The following is a 15,973-nucleotide window of genomic DNA, read 5'->3' on the forward strand; positions in this document are numbered from 1 at the left end:
GTGACGTCAGTTTACCAACATGGTGGCTGCTGGCCTCCTCTGTGGTCAGACCGGTGTGGAGAACCGAGATGGACCGCTTCCTTCCCCCGTCTCGAACCCAGAATTCAGCCCTGAGTACGGTGCTTGCGCGGCTGGCAGAAACTGCAGCGCTGTAACCCTGCGTCCAAATTTTAGGTATTCCCGTACAACAGAGGAAAGCTAGATGTAAAACTTTGTTCTGCCTGCGCCTAGGCACACACCGGAGTCTGGGTACAGGATTGGCACACAAAGCCCAGTCACTCTAATTCTGCTCGGCGTGATCCAGGTCCTCAGGCTTCGGATCAGCACACCAGTCCTCAGAAAGCACATCCAGGTTCCCTGGAGGACTGGGGACAATTGCACGGGACCGGAGGTGTTGGGTTTGGGTTGGTCGCTTGTCCTTGCACTAATGAGTGGCCTCAACTCAGGCCTCAGTTTCTCCATCCGGCCCTCGCAGGTTGATGACTGCGAGCGCTCGAGGGTCCGCCAGGCCCTGCCCCCCAAACTATTTTTTAAGGAAATTGATTTTATGCTACAATAATGTACATTCTTATATTATTTTTCACTCATTATGGTATCATCTTACAGAAGATGTTACAGTGTCCTACCCCAGTCCCTTTTTGTTGCTGTGATTTATCAGACTCATTATCACTTCTATATGTTTTTTAGTATTTACAGAATTGTTTAATGAACTTTTCTATTTAAGTTCAGTTATCTATGTCTATATGGACCACCTCATCCACTATCTAGTCTGAGTTCTGACTCAACTTGAATAATCTTTTCCCTACTCTTCCTAGGCAACTTTCTCTCATGGTGCAGCTGGAGTATAATAGTGGAGAGTGAGTATATGTTTTGGAATTTCATAGGATAGAGCTTATATCCCATCTTTGCTACTTATTAGTTGTGTGGCACTAAGAAAGTCACATGACCACTTATCCTCGGTTTAAAAGTTCACATTAAATTAGACAGCATGTGTATGCCAAACATGGTGCCTACAGATGCTTAAAAATGCAAGTTTCGACTCCCCTTCATATAGCTATATATTTGATCTTTTCCTTGTATAGAATTTTTAGTCCCTGAAATCTTAAACTCCCAATATGTGCCTTCTTATCTTTGAGTTGACTAGATATAATTTACAAATTAAACAATCTGCTGATTCTTTCATTTACTCCCTCAAGTATATTAACCCACCTCTCTTTTTTTCTCTGTATGTCATAATTTTCATGAATAAATGCTCCCTAGGCAGGCAACACCTTCCATTCCTTTGTCTCTGTAATTCTGCATCACTAACTCTGTAATTCTCCAACTTTGAATCAATCCAACCATTTAACTTCTGTGTTCCTCTGCCTGTGTTGATATCTCTACATATTTGTGTTCTATAGTCTTAGCTAGAACATATTGCTTGATATGTATTTTATGTTCTTGATAAGGTTCTTTTTCTCTTCTTTTCAACCTTTACTAACTACCTCAATACTTAAACCACATCCCTCTTCTCTACTTTGACTTGATTATCTTGCCTCAAATATTTGAGGGAAGAATTAACTATATAAACACCCTCAAATTCTTGTATTTATATGTATCTATTATATATAATATCCATGAGTAATTCTTTCCCTTTTATCTTTCTGGAAACAAGATCTGTTCATTGATGCAGCGTTACCTATTTTTCCAGTGATTAATGCTTTTTATTCTTTTACTTGCTATTTACATATATAAAGCCAAATGATTTTGGATTTCTACTCCTTGATTCCATAGATGCCTTTATAGGCCCCAAACCAAATAGGGGATCTTCATGTTGTCACTTGAATTTTAATTTTCTTATTTTATAATATAATTTAGTGAATTTTGATATGTTTACCACCCAAAATAGAAAACAGTAGTCATATTAGATTTCTGTTTGTTTCTTAAATCCTATATTATTTTTAAAAATGCTATATTCTTTTGATCTCTAAGGTCTACTGTTTTAATTTCACTGTATTCTGTGTAGATTACTGTGAATAGCATCCTTTTCTAATTTCAGTTTCTTCCAATTAGTTTCTAGAACATTCTCTCTGAAATGTGACTAATGATAGTCCCTATCTAAAATGCTTTGTGTCTTCCTGTTAGCTTTAATATGAAGTTAAACTCTTCCTCATGGTATAAGGTACTCTGTGATCTAGCCTTGCCTTTTTTTTAACATTTGAATCAAATGGGGTATAATTTCTCATTTTTCTGAGTGTACAGGTTGCAGAATCACATTGGTCATACAGTCATGTATATACATACAGCAATACTAGTGTCTATTTTATTCTGCTGTCCTTCTTATCTCCCCTTTCCCTTTCCTCCCCTCCCATCACTTCTCTCTACCCAATCTAATGTGACACACTTCTTTTTTTTTTCGTCACAACATCCTACATGTATTCTGTATAACAATGAGGGTCTCCTTCCATCTTTCGTGCAATTCCCCTTCTCCCTCCTTTTCCCTCCCACCTCTCTTCCTTATTTAGTGGTAATCTTCTCATGCTCTCCCTCCCTATCCCATTTTGAGTCATCCCCCTTATATCAGAGAAGACATTCGACATTTGTTTTTTTAGGGATTGGCTAACTTCATGTAGCATAATCTGCTCTAATGCCATCCATTTCCTTGCAAATGCCATGATCACACTTATTTCATTCCTCCTCACTTAACCTGCAGCCACAGGTTGGTAGTTACCGTAAATGCAGTGCTCTTGCATGTCTCCATGCAATACTCATTTTCCTCTGCCGAGGATACCTGGGACTATTTTTAAATAATTTTGAATACCTCTCATATGTGAAACTCTGTAATAAGTCCTCTTCTAGGTTCCAGGAACATAAAAATGACTAACACTTATTCCAGACCACTGAGAGAAATTGAGGCATAAAACTGAAAAATGGGTGATTATAGGTAATGTCACTTCAGGAGGAACTGTATCTCCCTTGTTCCTTAATGTCTGCTCTAACCTCAATATGACTACACATAGTACCTGGTCAAAATCTTGACATTTTTCAATACTAATAGTAACAACATGATATCTATTACTTATATAGTTTTTCCCCCAGGCATTGTTTTAAGTGGTTCAACATATATTACCTTAATTAATAACTAAAACAACTGAGAAGAGTACATACAATTTTTAATGTCTTTGGTGAGGGAATTGATACATACAGTATATGTTTCTTGGTTAACTTTTATCATATAAACTCATGCTCAGGGTACTGTGAAGTCATAAGATAAAAGGACCTAACCCAATTGGTGTGATATATGAATGAGTGTCCTCCAAAGGTCCATATTTTAAAGACTTAGTCCCTAGAATGGCACTATTAAAAGGTGGTGAAACTTTTGTGAGGTGGGGCTTGGTAGGAAGTCCTTAGGTCATTGTGAGTATGACCCTGAAGGGCATAGTGGGACCTTGGTCTTTCCTTTCTCTTTTTGCTGCCTGGCTCATAGGTGAGTGGTTTGCTGTGACACATGCTCCTTCCATGATGTGCCCACCCTACTAGAGGCCCAAAGTGATAGGTGAACTGGACCCTCCAAAACTATGAACAAAAACAAACCTTTTCTCTTTATAAGTGAATTGCCTCAGTAGATTTGCTATAGTGGTGGTAAACTGACTAACATATCAACTATCTTGGCTTAGAAAAGACTTCCTAGAATATTCCATACAAAGGAAAGGACATAACAGTAAGACACATGAAGTAGCTCAGTGTATTCTGAGCTCTTTGTTAGAGAGAGAAGGCTGGGAGGGAAAGAAGACTGAGAAATCATGCCCAGAAATATTGCAAGTATAAGGGAAAGGTAAAAAGTTTAGTTTCTTTAATTTTTCAAAATAATTGTTCCAGATCCTACATGACCTATTATTATCTTTGCCTACCCTTGATTCAGTGTTTCACCATCTTCAATTACTTACCTTTCTGAGACCTGCTCCAAGCCTCTGGAGTTCATTTACTTTCATTTCCCTGTTGCTTTCATTTGTATGTAGTGTTGCTATTGGAGATTGTCTACGAGCTTCTCATTATTTGTTCTGGGGTAGGTCCCTGGCCAGGTCCCACGGATGCTCCAAACTCAAATACAGGATTATACCCCCTTTTAGTTTCCATTTCTATATTTGCCATAGTCATTTTAAAATCAGTTCAGAAAAACTTCCAACAAAAACCACACAATGTACTGAAACAGATCTCTAACAAATTCTAAGGTCTTTATATTGAGTGATTTCTTCAGATGGATCTTCTTAGATCCATTCCAGAAGGTTTATTTATTTTTAAGTATTAAGAAATATGATCCAAAGGATCAGTCCATCTTAGAGTAACTCTTTATGTGAATCAGTTCAGTATCTCACCATTGACCAACTTTTTTTTATAAAGTGTCAGGGACGGCAACCATTTGAATCAGCAAAAGGAGGCTCTTTCTTCACTGCCTTCAGAGTGGGTGCCTTCTCACTCATTACCCTAAAAGTGGGTTCAGATCACAAAGAGGCTTATCAACTAATCTGTGGAGCATGGATGTTATCTGATGGGTTTGAAATAGACATTGAGGGAGGATCTGTTCAGGTTTTTAAAAGGTGGAATTATTATGATGGAAGGAGAATTTTAAAGGGGTAACATTAAAGGAGGAATGCCCCTAAGGAGGCTGTTGCAGTCCCCTAGGGGAGGAGTGGTGTGTGGGGTAAATTCTTGAACAATGATAATGATATTAAAGTGGGTCGATACAAAAGTCAGTTTCCTTCCTTGCATTTAATTCTTGTTAGTCCTTTAGGACTCAGTTCTTATACTATATTCTCCAGGAAGTCTTTCCTGCTAGGCCTTCTAGACTGAACAAAATGCCTCTTCTTGTTCAGAGTGCAGAATTATATAGAGGCATAGTTCTATAAAGGTTGAATAATTTAGAGCAGCTTAATTGCTTCCTCTAGATTACATGCTTTTTGAAAGTTGGTGCTGTGTATCTTCATGTTTGTATGCCTTGTGCCAAATGTGGCCCATGTGATGGTGGTTGTGAAGTGACTAAATTACAAAACCTCTAAGATATATCAAAGTATTTTATTCAGGTAGTGTCCTATTACTGCCACCATTCAGAGGATTCTAAACCAGAGGCATTTTCCCGTGTCCTGTAAGAAATTCTTTCCTCATACTCTGGGTAATGCCAGAGAAAATGAAGGGTGAAATACATGACTACTCTATTGCTGAGAGACAAGGATCATCCAGATAAGTAGGAATGCTGGAAGGTCACACAGGCAGACCAAAGTCATAACCAGGTTAAAAAGTGAAGCCAACAATTTTTTTTTAAAGCATTTGGGGAGAAAAAAATGTGATATTAAAATTCAGAAAGAATGAACAGAATGGGGTGATGCAAGACATTCAAACCTGAACAGAGACTCTAGTATCTAAAATCCTGAAAACCATAGGTATAAGAACCATGTGGTTTGTTGAAATGCAGATATCTAAGGCTCACATTGACTGACTGCTCTGCAGTCTCAGGAATTGTATTCTAGAATTGGAATATTAAGAAACATGTTTGGTGGTTTTTATGCACAGTCATATTTGAAAAGCAGTGCTATACCATTAGTCAAGAGGTAAATGTTTTTTAACAATTCAATGTAAGGAGGAACTAGAAGATGACATCAGAACCTCATCAACCTATCTTAATAGTTGTGTGTGTGTGTGTGCGCGCGCGTGTGCGCCCAGGGCGCACAGCATGCACATGAACATGCATGCATGTTTATTTAAAGTTAATGATTAGTATACTGTCTATAGTTCAAGTTTCATAGCATAGAGAGGAGTTCCTTTTAAGAAATTCTCTTTTTGAGTTTATATATCAAAAAATGATTAAGTATGCTTAATGAATCCTGGCTGAGTTTTATGGTCAATATTCATTTTTTCAGAATAAACAATACTAAGTAAGAACCACCCTTTAAATGTGGTTCTTTAGCCGGCCTAATTTTGAAAGGCAGATCCTGCATTAGCTATAGATAGTGAATAGTGAATGCTTGCTAAATGTTTGAATGGCTCTGGGTCACTAGAAGTTTTCTATTCTTATAATGTTGAAAGATTCTGTATAGTAGCTTCTTTTTGATTATGTTTTCATAGCAGTGGTAAGGAAGCATGGGAACTTACCAAAGTGGTAAAATTTAATATACACTAAATTCTGAGCGTTACTTTTATTATAAAACCATTTTTAAAGGTCCTTATCTCTACTGTACTAAAGATTCATATCTCATTTTTGTATACATTTCAAAACTTCTCTAATAAACGTGGGGAAATCCTATTTGACTTTACATTTGATGTTTAATTGCAAATTGTATTTAATTTAATTGAGAACTTTTTTGTGTGTATGTGGTTAATAAGCTATAGTATCATAGTTTGGGGTCATTTAAAAGTAGATGACTGGAAAAATAGTCATTAATTGGATTTGAGATTTTTTTAACTTAAAATGTCATTTCTAGATTTTAGTCTTTTAAACTTAAATTGGTTGAGAAGTAAATTTAGCAAGCAAAATGGCAACATTTGAAATGAAATGGTTAATGTTCCAAGGCAATAGGAAGGCTAATGTATCTTGTTAGTTTCTTATTTAATGAATATGGTTCCATTGGAAAAATAAGAACATTTTTTATTTTAAAGTACTATCAGAAGCTCAGTCCATGGGCAAGTGTTGTGTAGAGATTAATATGAAATGTCATATTCCCTTCTTTCACAGGGGTGACCATCTAAAGAAGATAGTGTGCTTTTTATCAAAGGGTTTTAAATGAGTGAGCAGTCGAATTTTCACACTTCTTTTTTTCCTCCCTTATATTTGCAGACTTTTATAATTGATGTGGTCAGATGTGATTTTAAATTAATGTACACTTTTAATTTATACTTTTTTCATGATCATCCCAGTTTTAACTTGTATTATCTTTTCAGTTTTCTATGTCAGAAAGAGAAAGGGGAGGGAAAAAACCTTCTACATGTAATTACTTCACCAATAAAAGACCAGTTGTATTCATTTTTTCCTTTACTTTAAAAATTATTGAGACATTAATATTTTTTTCTCAAATAACAAAAATAGAAATAACAAAAAAGAAAAGCAAACAAAACAAAACTTTAGTCTCAGGACATCTATTTTTTTTTTTTTGTTGTTGTTGTTTGACATCTTCTGGAGAAAGTTTTATATACAGAATATTGATTTCTACTGACCTAATACCCAACCCTTTCCAAGTTATACTGATGAAGAAATTAGAGAAGTTAAGTCTTTGGTCATTTAAAAATGTTGGCAAGGAGGAAAGCTGTTAAAGAAAAAAAGAGGAAACTGTTCCAGCCAAGGCTACTGTAAAATGTTGCTGTGTAAACTGCAGCCCAGAAGTGCTTGTAGTGGAGAAAAGTGCAGCTAGGCTATGAGTTTTAACCTGAGGAAAAGTCTTTTATGGTAATTCTAACAAAATCAGATCCATTCATTTTAGAATTATTATTTTACAATTGGAGTAAGTATCAATGAAATGAATAACGTTTAGAAGTAAGAATAGAATGGGGCTTTTTATAAAGGGTTTTATGTTAGGAAAATTATGTCTTTTCTGAATCATCACCTTTTCTCATTCTACATAAATATTAAGCACTTATGAGCGTACTTACTATATTTTGAAAGGAAAGTACTACATAAATTTAAAAACCTGTCTCCTTCTCTACCAGTTATTTAAGGATAATCTATACAATGAGATATGTATGTAAACCTAGAAGCCTGATTGATGTATTATAGATAGAAATAAACCTTAGTAAGATCATTGTATTGTAGGTTAATAGAAGCACCTTGGTTAACTTTCTCTTTTGTGCCTTTATCTCAGGGCCCTCACTATTAATAAATCTACAAAGTATACATGTAGGATTAGAATGACATCAGAGTTGTTGCTGAGGAACAACTTAGAAGGCTTTTTTCAGTATCCATAGTGAGAGCTGACCTTTACCTGCACTGACTGTTGCAAAGTGATTGAAAAGCTCTTTGAGTAGAGAAATATTTAGGAAGTTTGCATTAGTCATGGTTCTTCAGAGAAACAGAACCAATAAGAATGTGTTTAAGGGGATAATTCCTTTAAAATAAATCTTGTTGTATTTATAAGTCTAAATATGAATGTGATCATGGAAGCTAGTGAGCTGGAGATGCAGTAAAGCTAATGGAGTTAGTCTCAGTCTGAGTCTGAGGGTATGGAGACCAGGAAAGTCTGTGGTATAGTTTTAGTCCAAAGACTGGCAAACTCAGGACCCCCAAATACTAGAGTTTCAGTTTAAATTTGAGGCAGGAAAAGGTCAGTGTTCCAGTTCAATGTCATTAGGCAAGAAGAATACTTTCTTATTCAGGGAAGAGTCAGCCTTTTTCTTCTAGTCAGGCCATTGACTGATTGGATAAAGTCTATTCACATTAGAGAAGGCATCTGCTTTACTTAGTCTACCAATTTAAATGTTTATTCTCATCCAAAAATGCTTTCACAGACACCAAGAATAATGTTTGACCAAATATCTGGGAACCTTGTAACCAGTCAAGTAAAGTAAACCATTATAAGATTAAATTGGATTTTAGAAGATTTGAAGATTAATTAGAAATGGGGTAAGCAAGAGGAGAAGTAAAAAGAATACTCCTAAGTTTTGAGTTTGAGCAATGATTAATGGCATTTGCTAGGCCGAAGCCATAAAGAAAAGTAGCAATGTGAATGACTCAAACTAAGCTCTTTTTGATATACCTATATATCTATACATATAGATATAGAATTATAGTTTTGACCACAGTCTCAAGTTGCTCCCCAATGAGTTGGAATAATAACTCTAAGTCATAGGTTAGAGAAAATGTTTATGTTAGAGATATAATGTGCAAAGATGTGCTTAGATTCTGAGAAGAGTTTGAAAAAGAACTGGGTTGAGCTTGGTAATGGCTGATCCAGGTTAGGATTATCAATACTCTCTACACAGTGTTATTTTTAGTTATAGTCTCAGTTATAACTTGAATGTTTGGGAATGATGTGAACGCTGATTGTTTTGTTGACATTGCAGAGGATCAGACCACATCCCTGACTGTGGGGATGGTTTTTTCCTGGAAGAAATGGATATTACATTCTTCTGCTTTAGGATGTGGATGGAGATTGAATCCTAGGATAATGATGTTCATTTTTTTATATAAGTGAATATGATTGGTGGGGTACAAATCTGGTCTCTCTCCTCAGGTAAGCACTAGCTTTTGAACCCCTTGTGTTATTTATGTACTGAATTATTGTTTTCATTAGCATTAAACATGCAGATTTTATCATATATTTATCACTCAAAGTAAATCTAACATATATTTATAATGAGTTAAAATCTAAACACAAATATACAAAACACACCAAAATCGAGGAGGAAAATAATTATTCATTAACTCATGAGAAGTAAAGAAATAAATTAATATTTGAGTATTTGCTGATTTGAATTATCAGGCAGGAAATGTATGCTATAGTTGTACCAAATCCAGTGGAGAATTCTAGTAGAAGAGGCTTTTTGCTCCCTAATAGAAGAAAAAAATATAAAGCAAAATCAGAACCCCCCCCCCCCCCAAACAATGCATGACTTCCCAATTTACTTGTCCATGATTATCTGGCTTTTTAGAATCCTGTCTCATTGATTCATCTATCAAAGGTCAAAGTGTTTAATTGTTAACCATTTTTGACAGAGATGAATTTACCCCAGTGTGTATGGATCTGGCAGAGAGGTTTGACTTGAAATTTTTCACTCAACTATCCTTTGAGAGTAAAGTTTAGTTAACATAAATTTGTCTTGTGGTTAGGATATGCTGGACAAATTGCTGATATGAAGGTTTTCTTTGAAATGGAACCTGGGTAATAATTACAATTCTTGTATTCTTACAAATGACTTTGTCTATTTTGGTTGCCGAGTAGCATTCTATAATCATATCAGAAATTCTTCATTAGTTTAACTTGTCATGAAAACTCTCATGAAATATGCATAATAAAATTAGTGTTTCTACTCTCTCTCTTTTATTTTTGAAATAGTCTTCACTCTGAAAGACAGTTTTCTTTTAAAGTAGTGAAAGGCAATTGCTTGATGTGATGAATTTATAGAAAAGGGGTATTGTATTCAGAGGTTAGGTCTCTGAATTAACAGAAAGGGGAAAACCAAGTATAGTTAAAATTACTCCTAAAGAAGGAGTATGGGGATCAATATACCATGTCTCAGCAAGTCATCCAGTTTCTCTAGTTCAGCATAAGAAATATACATCTTTAAATACCATACTCACCATAACAAGGCTAGTTGCTCATATGCTGGGACATAAGGGCATTGTGGATTAATAGTCCCCATTTCACACTCTATTCAGTTCATAGATATTGGCGGACAGAATCTTTGGTTATATTGCTTTCTTTTCAGCATATATAATTAAAGTTGTGTAAGCTACATGTGTTTATGATACAACTTCACTCTAGATTCTATTCTATTATATTTAGGCATTATTTCCTTAAATCTATTAGAAGTGGGATTACTGTCATAATCTGGAGAAAAGTTTTACCATAAAGCAATTAATATTTAACATTTGTAGATGTAAGTTTGAGGAATTATAAATTTATTCCATAGCATACTATAGGGGCATTAAAAATATTTGCAAAGAACATCGATTGCTAGTGACTCATTAAAAAAAGATCATAAGATATTGGGGAGCTCATTCTAAATTTTAACAAATATTTTTTAAACAATTGACAGTCACTCTTAGGTAGATGAAATCAGTATTTTAATTTTATTTGTTGTCGTTAGGAAAATGCCCTATTAGTGTCATAGGACTTTAAGATGTTGTTACAATTTCCTTACATATTACATAATACCTAGTGAAAAATATGTTAAATATGTATAAAATAAAATTAGTTATATTAATTTCTGTTTTATTTGGTGAAACACACAGACAAAAGTAACAATCAATGTTTTCTTCTGTTTCTCATAACTTAACTTGTGTCCTATGAGTCACTGCCATTCCAGTGGAGCTCTGGTCATTGATTAAAGATTCACCAGCTTAACTTGATAAATGATTTGCTCAAGTCTCCTGTATAAAAAGTCTATTCAGACTACTCAGACCTTGTAGATATTTAGCCACTAATGCCAAGATTATTGATGATAATCTTTGTCTTGTGGGTTAGCATGCATCATAATAACAGTATTTTGAAGCCTATTGTCAAATCAATTTATCTTACTTGTGGAATCATGTAAAGAAAATACCACTTTGTATTTAATATGATCCATGATTAGTTTGTTGTAAGTAAATTTTGAATGGTTTACAAATGAATTATCTTGATCTGGGAATGATGGATTTATTATAGTTTAATATACTGGTGAAAACATGTTAATACATTCTGTCATTTTGACAGTCTTTACTGTAAAACCTGGAACATTGAATAGACTGTTTTTCAGGAGACCCCAGACCTTTTTGACAAAGCCACAGTTTACTATGAACTTGTTCTGATGATAAGTTATGTAGTCATGGCAAGTGATTAGGAATTTGTTATTTTCCATTTGAGAAATATAATGTATAAATGAATTTTTAAATAATTTTTCATTATATGGACTTTTTTATTGGGAGTAGTGTTTACATAAAATATGCCACATTCATTTACAGACTACAAACACACATCACAGATGTATATGTGCCAAAGTATAATAGCTATGAGCTTGGGGAGCCCTTAATATTTTTCAAATTTGAAACATTGTATCAATTATGGAACTGTAACTAATTAATAATTGAAGTTTACTGTTTAAAATGTATCACCAGAAATCTGAATATTTTATAGAGCCATTTCTTATTTTTGTAGCAGTGATTTTCAACTTTCTTCACACATTAAAGTCTTCTCTCTGAAGAAAAAGTTTTCTGGGACTCACCCTTAGAGATTCTGATGCAGTATACCTAGATTAGGGCTTAATTACTTAGATTTCTAAATTTTCATGGGCTGTTGATCTGAAGTCCACATTTGAGAATCCATGTTTTAGATAGACTTTTAAAGGCTACCAGAGAAAAACAACAGGTAACATTTAGAGGGAAACCAATTTGGATCTCAGCTGATCTTTCAATCCAGGCCCTCAAAGCTTAGAGGTCTTAGAATAATATATGCCAAGCTGTGAAAGAAAATGGATGCCAGCCAAGAATACTATACCCAGCAAAATTAAGCTTCAGAATTGATGATGAAATAAAACCTTCCATGATAAAGAAAAGTTAAAAGAATTCACTAGAAAGCCTGTACTATAAACCATACCCAATAAGATATTTCATGAAGAAGAAATGAAAAATAAAAGTGAAAACCAGCAAAGGAGAAACTATAATAAAAGAACAGTGAATCAGTTGACAAATTAATTCAAATTAAAAACAAGAAATAAATCAAAATGATATGGAATAAAAATCATATCTCAATAATAGCACTGAATGTAAATGGCCTAAATTAATCAAACTAAAGACATAGACTTGAATTTCGGACTAAAAAACAAGATCCAGGTGCCAGCCTGCCCTATTGCCAGAACATTGCAGGTTCCTGAGCTGCCTGTTCCACTTTGCTTCTCCTCTCCTGGCAAGGCCCTGGGGACAAGAGCAAGAAGTGGGGACCATGTTCTGATGCAAACTAATGGCTCTCAACTACTACAATCCTTCTAGCTTCAACTGTAAAGATGAAACAGAATTTAGAAACTTTATTGTTTGGCTTGAATATCAGATGATTACTACACTACAAGATTAAAGACAGGTAATATAAGAAACATCCACAGCAGTGACTATCCTGAGTACTTTGAAAAATATCTCAGAGATGTTAACTGTTCCTTCAAGATTCAGGATTGACAAGAAGCAATTGGTTGGCTTATTGGCTTTGCTATTAGACTTGAGTATGGAGATGATGCTAAAAAATACAAGGACTTGGTACCTGATAATGCAAAAAATATTGACAATGCAACTAAAAATGCAGAGGCATGGGTCAGTTTGGAAGTAAATAATCCTGACTTCAAGCTGGTGTGATGGCTTTGGCTAACCTTCAGATTCAGTATGGTGATAATTGCCTGGTAATGCTTGAGGCAATTAGCATTTGGGTTCAAGGACGCCTAACACATGATGCAGTTGCTAAAGCAAATCAAACAAAAGAGGGCTTGCCTATTGCTTTAGACAAATATATTCTTGGCTTTGACACAGAAGATGAAGTTCTTAATGAAGCTGCCAAGATTCTGTGATTGCTGCATACAGAAGAACTCAAAGAGCTACAGAAAAAAAAAATTGATGAAGCCATAGTAGCTGTTCAGGCAATTATTGTTGATCCAAAGACAGAGCATAGATTAGGGAAAGTTGGAAGATGAAGGATTTTAGCTTCTTACCTACTTAGTATAATTGGGAACCATGTACACTTCCAGCATGTGTTTGGAAATCAAATGTCACATTTTCAAGAGAAATTGACTATGTTCTAGAGATTTACCACCATTGTTTTTTTCCCTCTAAATTAAGCTTGAGAAAGTGGGGGAAAGAAAAAGACAGGACCCAACAATATGGTTTCTCCAAGAGACTCACCTCATAGGCAAAGACATCCACAGACTGAAGGTGAAAGGATGGGAAAAACAAAACATATCATATCTTATAAACAAGCTGGGGTTTCCATCCTCATATCAAATAAAGTAGACATTAAGCCAAAGTTAATCAGAAGGGACAAAAAAGGACATTTTGTACTGCTTAAGGAAATTTTACATCAACAAGACATAACAATCATAAATATTTTTGTCCCAAACAATGGACCATCTGCGTATTTCAAATAAGCCCTTCTCAATTTCAAGAAGCAAATAGACCACAACACAATAATATTGGGTGACTTTAAAACACCTCTTTTACCACTAGATAGATCCTCTAAACAAAAATTAAATAAAGAAGCTATAGAACTAAAAAATACAATTAGTAATTTAGACTTAACAGACATGTATAGAATACTTTATTCATCAATGAGTGAATATACTTTCTTTTCAGTGGTACATGGATCTTTCTCTAAAATAGACCATATCTCAGGCCACAAAGCAACTCTTAACAAATACAAAAAAAATAGAGATAATACCTTGCATCCTATCAGATCATAATGGAATGAAAGTAGAAATCAATGATAATATAAAAAATAAAAGCTACCCTAACACCTGGAGACTAAATGATATGCTATTGAATGATGAAGGAATACCAGAAGAATCAAGGATGAAATAATAAAAAATACTTACAGGTTAATGAGAATAGTGATACAGCATAGCAAAATCTCTGAGACACTATGAAGGCTATGTTAAGAGGAAAGTTCATTGCATTGAGCTCATTCATTAAAAGAATAGAAAGCCAACAAATAAATAACCTAAAATTATATCTCAAAGCCCCCCAAAAAGAACAAATCAACACCAAAAGCAGTTAGAAGACATGAAACAATTGAAATCAGAGCTGCAATCAATGAAACTTAAACAAAAATAATCCAAAAAATTGACAAAACAAAAATTGACAAAACAAAAATCTGTGAAAAAAATCTATAAAATTGATAAATCCTTAGACAAGTGAACAAAGAGAAAGAGAAAACTCAAATTACTCAAAGTAATTTGTGATGGAAATGGAACTACTATTACTGAAATACAGATGATAATCCAAACCTATTTTGAAAATTTATACTCTAATAAAATAGAAAATCTTGACGATATCAACAAAGTTCTAGGGACATATGACTTAAATAGAATCGGGAAGACATAGAAAATTTAAACAGATCAATTTCAAGCAATGAAATAAAAGATACCATCAAAAGCCTACCAATTAAGGAAAGCCAAGGACCAAATGGAATCTCAGCCAAGTTCTATAAGACCTTCAAAAAAGAATTAACTCCAATATTGCTCAAATTATTTCATGAAATAGAAAAAGAGGCAACCCTTCCAAACTCATTCTGTGAAGCTAGTATGAGCCTGATGCCAAAACAAGACAAAGACACATCAAGGAAAGAATATTTCAGACTAATATCCCTGAAGAACATCGATGTAAAAATTCTTAATAAAATACTAGCAAATCACATACAAAAACATATTAAAAAGATAGTGCCTCAGAATCAAGTGGGGTTCATCTCAGGGATGCAAGTTTTTTTCAATACATGGAAATCTATAAATGTACTTCATCACAAAAATAGACTTAAAGAGTCACATGATTATCTTAATGGAAGCAGAAGAAACATTTTACAAAATACAACATCTGTTCATATTCAAAACACTAGAAAAACTAGGAATAATAGTAATACACCTCAACATTGTAAAAGGTATATATGCTAAACCCAAGGCCAACATCATTCTGAATGGAGAAAAATTGAAAGCATTTCCTCTAAAAACTGGAACAAGACAGGGATGCCCTCTTCACCACTTTTATTCTAGCCAGAGCAATGAGACATGAGAAAGAAATTAAAGGGATACAAATAGGAAAAGAAGAACTCAAACTATTCCTATTTGCTGATGACATGATTCTATATTCAGAAGACCCAAAAAAACTACAATAGAAAATTTTCAGAACTCTTAAATGAATTCAGTAAAATAGCAGGATATAATATTAACACCCATAAATCGATTGTGGTCTTAAACACCAATGATGACTCAAGTGAAAGGGAAATTAGGAAAACTATCCCATTCAATGTTACATAAAATAAAATTTTTTTTATTTTATTGAAAACTACAGAACTATGAAAACTACAGGACACTAAAGAAAGAAATTCAAGAAGACCTTAGAAGATGGAAATATCTCCCATGTTCTTTGATAGAATTAATATTGTCGAAAGGGCCACACTATCAAAAGTGTTATACAGATTTAATGCAGTTTCTATTAAGGTTACAATGATATTCTTCATAGAAATAGAAAAAGCAGTCATGAAATTCATTCAGAAAAAATAGTGTCCCAGAATAGCCAAAGCAATCCTCATTAACAAAAGTCAAATAGGAGGCATCACAATACTAGACC

The 15,973-nt window shown here is 34.3% G+C and overlaps 1 protein-coding gene and 1 pseudogene across 2 annotated transcripts in view; both read left to right on the forward strand.

Moving 5' to 3' along the window:
- Window positions 1–15,973, forward strand: part of Ctnna3 (catenin alpha 3) — a 1,728,170-nt gene that overhangs the window by 527,027 nt on the left and 1,185,170 nt on the right. The gene's annotated exons all lie outside the window — the stretch shown is intronic.
- On the forward strand, window positions 12,600–13,332 carry LOC114089399 (RNA transcription, translation and transport factor protein pseudogene; annotated as a pseudogene).

This window comes from Marmota flaviventris, chromosome 4 (assembly GCF_047511675.1).
Source record: "Marmota flaviventris isolate mMarFla1 chromosome 4, mMarFla1.hap1, whole genome shotgun sequence".
Classification (NCBI taxonomy): Eukaryota; Metazoa; Chordata; class Mammalia; order Rodentia; family Sciuridae; genus Marmota; species Marmota flaviventris.